Source organism: Cornus florida, unplaced genomic scaffold (assembly GCF_030987335.1).
Source record: "Cornus florida cultivar Cherokee Brave unplaced genomic scaffold, ASM3098733v1 CherokeeBrave_3.0.0_Hap2_Chr08, whole genome shotgun sequence".
Taxonomy (NCBI): domain Eukaryota; kingdom Viridiplantae; phylum Streptophyta; class Magnoliopsida; order Cornales; family Cornaceae; genus Cornus; species Cornus florida.
The window spans coordinates 51,385,570-51,393,071 of NW_026775578.1; the positions used below are offsets into that span (position 1 = coordinate 51,385,570).

General features: G+C 36.3%; 1 pseudogene; it reads left to right on the forward strand.

The window, feature by feature from the left end:
- The first annotated feature begins 645 nt into the window (after positions 1 to 645).
- LOC132272255 (small nucleolar RNA R71) lies at positions 646 to 744 on the forward strand (annotated as a pseudogene).
- Positions 745 to 7,502: the final 6,758 nt, after the last annotated feature.

The window sequence follows — 7,502 nt, forward strand, 5'->3', positions numbered from 1 at the left end:
GAATTAGCAAATTGATTCCCTTGTGATTGATAAGGTCTATAACCTTGGGATCCTTAGTTTTGAAGTGGAGGTGGAATGTACTTCCCTTGAAAACCGCTTTGGGAAGGGTTTGAGCCCTCTCCTTGGTTTTTCCAAGAGAAATTCGGATGATTTCTCCAACTTGGATTGTAATAAGTACCATAAGGATTTCCTACTTGATTCACAAAAGTTGCATTGACTTACTCATTAGGTTCACTTTGCACTTGTCCATGAGGACAATAAGAAGTAGAATAAAGAACACTAGAACAAGTCATACAAGATTCATTAGATGCACAATGAGAATGGTTAGGAAAGGAAGATACTTGATTCACCAAGTTTTGGTTAATCAAGAATTGATCAAACCTTTGAGATAAGGATTTCATCTCGGCATCTATCTTATTAGAATTATCGACTTGATGTAAACCAACACTCTTCCTACCTTGTGTATTTCTACTATTCTTTGAAGACAATGTTCTATGCAATGAATTCTCACTCATGCTTTCATAGAGACACCACACGTCGTCCTCATGCCTATCAATGTAAGAACCACCCACGGAAGCATCAACCATGCCCTTATAATTATCCGATAAGCTTTCAAAGAAATATTAGACTAATTACCATTTGGGCATGTCATGGTGTAGACACTTCCTAAGCAATTCATTGAAGCGTTCCCATACCTCATGGAATGTTTCCCTATCCCCATGTGTAAATTCTCTAATTGAAGTTCTCATGGCATTGGTCTTAGAAACCGGATAGTACTTCTTCAAAAAATCTTGTTGCATTTCTGCCCAAGAAGTGATTGAAAAATGCCTACGATTGTTAAACCAATATTTTGCCTTATCCTTAAGGGTGAATGGAAAAAGTTTAAGCCTTAAGACTTCTTCCGGCATGTCCGTGTATTTCACGGTAGAACAAACTTCAAGAAACTCATCCAAATGCTTGTAGGGTTCTTCACTTGGAAGTCCACGAAAGTTAGGAAGCATTTGAATGGTTTGTGCTTTAATTTCATAATGGTGTGCTCTAAATGGTGGCAATTGAATGCATGTGGGTGCATTATACTCATTTGGCACATAATGGTCTCTCAAAGCAAGTGGTGGGTTCGTAACTTGAGGTGTAACATGAACACCTTGATTTTGAATTCCTTGATTGATAATGGGAGGTTTTGGAGCATACATTGGCATTGGCATTCCAAATAGAACTTGGCCTTATTGTTGTTGAGGTTGGTGAATGTTTGGCCTTGGAATGCCTAGTGGTACTTGTATGTTCTCATTGTGCACATTAGGATGAAGGATACCTTGTTGGTCTATGTGACCAAGGTCCTCAACATGATCATAATTATGGTCATCCATTGATAGGTTGGTTCTATTTGAACTTTCTCTCCCCCTGGGATTTCTAATGATGGATTCAAGATGCAAATCAAGAGGGACAAGAGTTGGTCTCAATGAACGACGTCCATACATGCACAATGCAAAACACAACAAACACAAAGAATGACAAACACTATGCCTTCACAACAATGCAATTAGACTTCTTCCACAAACACTTAATTCATACTCCCATGCTTTAACAACAATGATGTAAGACAATAAAAAATAAGCCTCCACGCGGGCCGATGATTTAACTAAGGGATTGAGTAAAGAAAATCTCACAAAGGTTCTTTCGCACTTCAACTCCAAATTTAAAGCTTAGCTTAGCAAATTTTGAGAATCTCTAGCTTTTTACTTTCTTTGCTTGCTTGAATTGAATGCTCAATGGCTCATTTGCTTGCTTCCTCTCCAACAACGTACCTAGTTAAGTAAGAACAACACAATAAGTAACCAAAAAGAAAAATAAAAATAAAGTAAAGACACGATTAAAAGAGTACTAATCCCAATCAATTCCACAAATCCGACGTTGCCTAATCTAATCAATCAATCCCCGGCAACGGTGCCAAAATCTGACGACTAGCCATTCCGATACGTTAAAATTGATGTAGTGAATGTGCGGTTCAAGAAAAGCCTTTTAGGTCAAATTTAAATTTATAAAAACCACTACCAACACTACTACTAATGTAGCAAGAGTGAGTAGGGATCGTCCCAAGGGATTGTGAATGATGCAAAATGTCGAATTGGATTGTGGAATTACAAATTGGGTTAGTAGGTCAAGTGATCAAACAATTCGTTGGTTGGTTGATTGAAGAACAACTATATTAGACTAAGTAATAGCAAAAGAATGCAATTAAGAGTAAGTAAGAGAGAGAGAGAGATCTTAGGGTTTAGAGATCACCACCAAGCAATGCATTTCTATATCTTTAACAAGTGATTAATGAGGGCAAATGGTGTATGGAAATATTGGTGTGTGTGTGTGTGTGTTTGGTTGAATCAACAAGTAAGGATGACTAGTTAAGCATGTATTGTCTAAACATCTTGTGAAAGGCGCAATATATCTAAGCAATGAAGCATATATTGACTAAATAACATGTGAAAGGCACAATAGATCAAAACAAGTCATTAATCCTTTCATTAAGCTCACAATCCAAATACAACACAAGGATATAGATATATGCTACTTGCATTCAAAAGCTTGGATCATCAAACAACAAGCATAGATTGTCCTCCCATTTGACACTACACTACAACTACACTACATCTACATTACTAGGATGAAAATAAACTAGGGGAGAGGCACAATCCATCAAGGAATAAGTATGAACCATCAAGAGAATCACAAGAGTATTCCTTTAAGCAAAGCACTATGTTTTGACAATCTCCAAATCTATAGCATCAATACACATAGACATGCATCAATAACACAAAATCTAGAGACAAGCACATGAACATCTATTCTAGTATACATAAACATATGGATAGAATAAAATGATCAATTGGAAGCATTAAACTACATAAATTATTGAATAAACAAGATCTAAGTATATCAAAGAGTCAAAACATTAATTACAACACTAATCCCTCAATGATACACAAGATTAAGATATAGAAAGCATGCTTGGGGCTAACTCTAGCCCCAAGAGGATGTCTAGCCACTCATGGTGATGATGCTCCAACCCTCAAGGGCTAATTCCATGGTTGAAATCTTCTCCTTGTTGATGAAGAACTCCAATGGTCTCTAGCCTCCTCTCCTCTAAACTTCCTCTCCAAGAGATGATATGAAAATAATGTTGGCTTCCCTTGTAAAAAGTAATCCTTATCCTTATATTGGTAGGTCAAAATAAAACCCAAAATGAGCTGGGGTCGTGCACATAATATTCCCTAATGATTGGATAAAGGACAACTTTCAATGAGATGAAAATTTAACTGTTTCGCACTGGAGAAAGTTCGATCGATCGGACCTTGGTCTTGGATCGATCGAACTGGCTGAGATCTATCAAACTTAGGCTGGATCGATCCAACTGGCTAAGCTTTTTAGAAAAACTAAAAATCCAAGATATTTTGGGAGATATTTTTGGGAAAAGGACAAAAATGGTTAGTGGGTGGTACAGCGGTGGATCGGATCAATCATTTGAATAAGGACAAAAGTATTCGATCGATCGAAGGATGTTGTTGGATCGATCGAACTTTGGACTTCATGCTTTGGGTAAAGGTTTTGATCTATCTTGAAGTGCTGGGATTGATCAGTGTTCGATCGATCGAACTTTGATCTTGGATCGATCGAACTTTGCTGCTTTCCACCTTTGGCTTCATTTGCTTCCTTCTTTCTCCACTTTGCTCCTTTCTTTGTTTAATCTCCGATTTGCTTCAATTAAACTCTTATTTGGCTGAGTTAGCTTATTTTCGGGATAAGTGCCTGAAAATGGAAATAATATGAAATCAATCTAAAACGGTAAAGTAAGATAGATAAAGGTACTAGAATGCCTAAGCTTAAAGGGTTTAAATACGCACTTTTCAGCGCTTATCACCTACCCGTCCTACCTCCTCAGCATGATTTTCACATCTCTCTTTTACCTGCTCTATATATCTGTGATATCTGCTTTTTTGATATAGTTATTTTTTTTTTTTTTGCGGCCAGCCTGTTGGCCTAGACACTAGATGTACTATTTATTTTCCTTATTTTCTTTATGTGTGGTTATATTTTGGATGTCATATCTTTGTATTGATATATCTGTCTGTGATTGACTCCATCAAGTGCATCCCAGTGACTTCAGTAAGAGAGAGTGCTGCCTAAATTTTCAGAAGCACCCATATTCCTCTCTCATTATTTCATTTGACTATCCCATTTACACTTGCATGTCCACTGTGCACTGTTATTATCCCTTTTTGTTATCTGATGAGTTTTATCCCAGTGCCATCTTTTCAGGACCACAGTTAATCCCAAGTTTGGGGGAGTTACACCACCCATTTTGGATACTTCTGTCCCAGCCTTTCTTTGCCTTAGTTGCACTGGTATACTCTTTCCTTTTGTTCTCTTTGCACATTGAGGACACTGTGCCATTTAAGTTTGGGGGTAATGTGTGCTTTACAGTGTTTTGTTTTTAAATTCAAAAAATTTTAGCATGACTTGTGTTTTTGAGGGATTTGCTATGATTGGTCCATGATTGTTATGATTTTGATCTTTTGAGGACTATATTGCTTAGAATTTAAAAATTGCTCAACTTGAGAGTCCAATACTCCTTGTATGCCTTGTGGATGCCATTTAGAAGTAAATTTTTCGAAAGATTGATATCTTGCTTGCACTGGTGGTCCACATCATCCTGATTTTGAGATTGTTTTGAGATTCACTCTAGGATTCTACACTAGCACAGGTACACACTAGCATTCATTTGTGGGGTACATACTTTGTTAATTATTGAATTGGTTATATCCCAATTGGAATAGTAGTGCATTGAAAGCTTTCATTCTTGATAAAAGTGAATAACATCACTAGGTAGTCGAGATTCTAGCCTCATCAAGCACTGAATTTCTCACGCAAAAAGGTAGAGGGCTCAAACTCTAGGTTAATAATTGAACTTGAAAAAAAAAAAAAAAAAAAAAAAGGAGAAGAAGAAGAAGAAGTTGCAAAAGTAATAAAAAAGTGAGGACTTCTCCCAAAAAGTGAGAAGTGAGAAATGATTAGATGGAGTTTGTTTTGATTTGTAGCCTAGTTGATTTGAGTTTGTAAGTCCTTAGGGGTGTTTGAACACCTAATGCCCTAAAGCCGTCCAGTTTGGGAGTCATTGACCTAACGCTTAACTTCATAGATCACTAGAAAGCTTAATAGATCAACACATTACACCATGCTTCCATCTTTGATCCTTAGGATAAAAAAAATAAAAATAAAAAATAAAATTGAGTGAAAAGAATAAGCACACCTAGAATAATAAAGCTTTAATAAAAAATCCACTCTTTGTCTTGATGATCGATACTAGATTTGTGTGCTAGTTTGAGGGTAAGGATGTGATCATTTCTTTAGTTGGATTAGATAGCAACATACTTGATGCCGGTCCACTCAAAAAGGATTCTAGAGTTGGTTTGATTTGCATGATCATGTTATTGATGTGTGGAGGACCATACTTGCTTTCTTGATGTTGAAATTTTGGGAGATTGCTTGAAAATGGTTGAAAAATTTGCATACTTGAAGTAGTTTTCTCCAAATGCTTGTTTGCATTATTGGTGCCTCTTTTGTGAGAATGAGCTTAATGTTTGTGGGTATCATTTCTGGAAACCCTCACTAGACTTCACTCATCCACTAGGGGTAACCTAGGGGTTTAAAAGGCTTGTTGCATATACTAAATGCAATCGTATTCCCTACGAAAGTGGCGTTATCCATTTATTACTTTCTAATTCATAGTTGTATAGTTGTTCATTTCATTCCTTTACTTTCTAGTTCATTGCTAGGGACTAGCAATATTTAAGTTTGGGGGTGTGATGAGCGCTGAAAAGTGCGCATTTAAACCCGTTAAGTTTAGGTATTCTAGGAACTTTATCTATCTTATTTTCCTGCTTTGGATTGATTTCATGTTATTTCCGTTTTTAGGCACTTATCCCCAAAATATGCTAATTCAGCCAAATAAGAGCATAATTGAAGCAATCTTCAGATGAATGAAAGAAATGAGCAAAGTGGAAGCAAAATGAAACAAGTGGTGGAAGTTCAGCAAAGTTCGATTGATCACATAATTTCTTCGATCGATCTGACATAGATCGATCTCTACACTCCAAGATGGATCCAAGCTCTTTTGTCCTTATCCAAAGATCCCACAATGTTCGATCGATCCAACATTTATCAGATCGATCAAAAAGATTCCATTTTATCCTGTTGTACCACCCAACCCACCACTTTTGTCTCTTTCCCAAAATATCTCAAAAATATCTCAGATTTATCTTTATCCAAAAAGGCGCCGCCATGGGAGGATCAATCTAGCCAAAGTTTGATAGATCTCAGCCCAGTTCAATCAATCTCAGCATAGGTTCGATCGATCGAACCCTCTCAAGTGTGAATTAAATCAATTTTCAGCTCATTAAAAGTTGTCTCATGGTGCAATCATTAGAGGAGCCTTTATGTACGAGCCTAGACCATTGGGTGTGACATTTGAGCTACCTATATAAGGATTATAAGCCACTTTTACATATATGTTTTTAGATACAACATTTGATATCATTCTTAGAGAGGGAGAAAAGAGAAAAGGAGGCTAGAGACACATTCTTGGGAAGTCTTCCATCTATTTGAAGAAGAAGAGAATTTCTACCATGGAGATAGCCCTTGAGGGTTGGATGACACCATCCATGAGTGGTTAGACATCCTATTGGGGCTAGAGTTAGCCCTAAGCATTCCTTCTTTACCTTGATTTATGTATTTTTGAGGGAATTTGTGTTGTAATACATGTTTTGACATTTTTATATACATAGCTCTTGTTTATTTAATAATTTGTGTGGTTTAATTCTTCTAATTGATCATTTCATTCTATGCATATGTCTATGTATACTATAATAGATGTTCATGTGTTTATCTCTAACTCTTTTTTTGTTGATGCACGTCTATGTGTGTTGATACTATAGATCTAGAGATTGTCAAAACATAGTGCTTAATAGAATGCTCTTGTGGTTTATTTGATGGTTCATACTCATTTCTTGATGGATTGTGCCTCTCCCTTAGTTTAATTAGTTTAATTTTCATGTCATTAGCTTAGATGTAGTGTATTTACCTTAGTTGTTAAATGAGAGGACAATCCATGCTTGTTGTTTGATGTTCCATACTTATGAATGCAAATAGTATATTTCTCTAATCATGTGATGTGTTTGGATTATGAGCTTAAAGGAAGGAATAATGGCTTAGTTTGATATATTGTGCTATTCATTGTGTTGTTTAGACAATATATACTTAATTGGTCATCCATGCTTGTTGAAACAACCACACACACTCACTATTGTTACAACATATGTTTTCCCCCTCATTAATTATGAATTGAGTGTATAGAAAGGTGATACTTAGTGGTGACCTCTATGTCCCAAGACCTCTCTCTCTTGTTTTTTCTATCCTTTAATTACTTGTTTTATATTGAGCTTGTTTAGTCT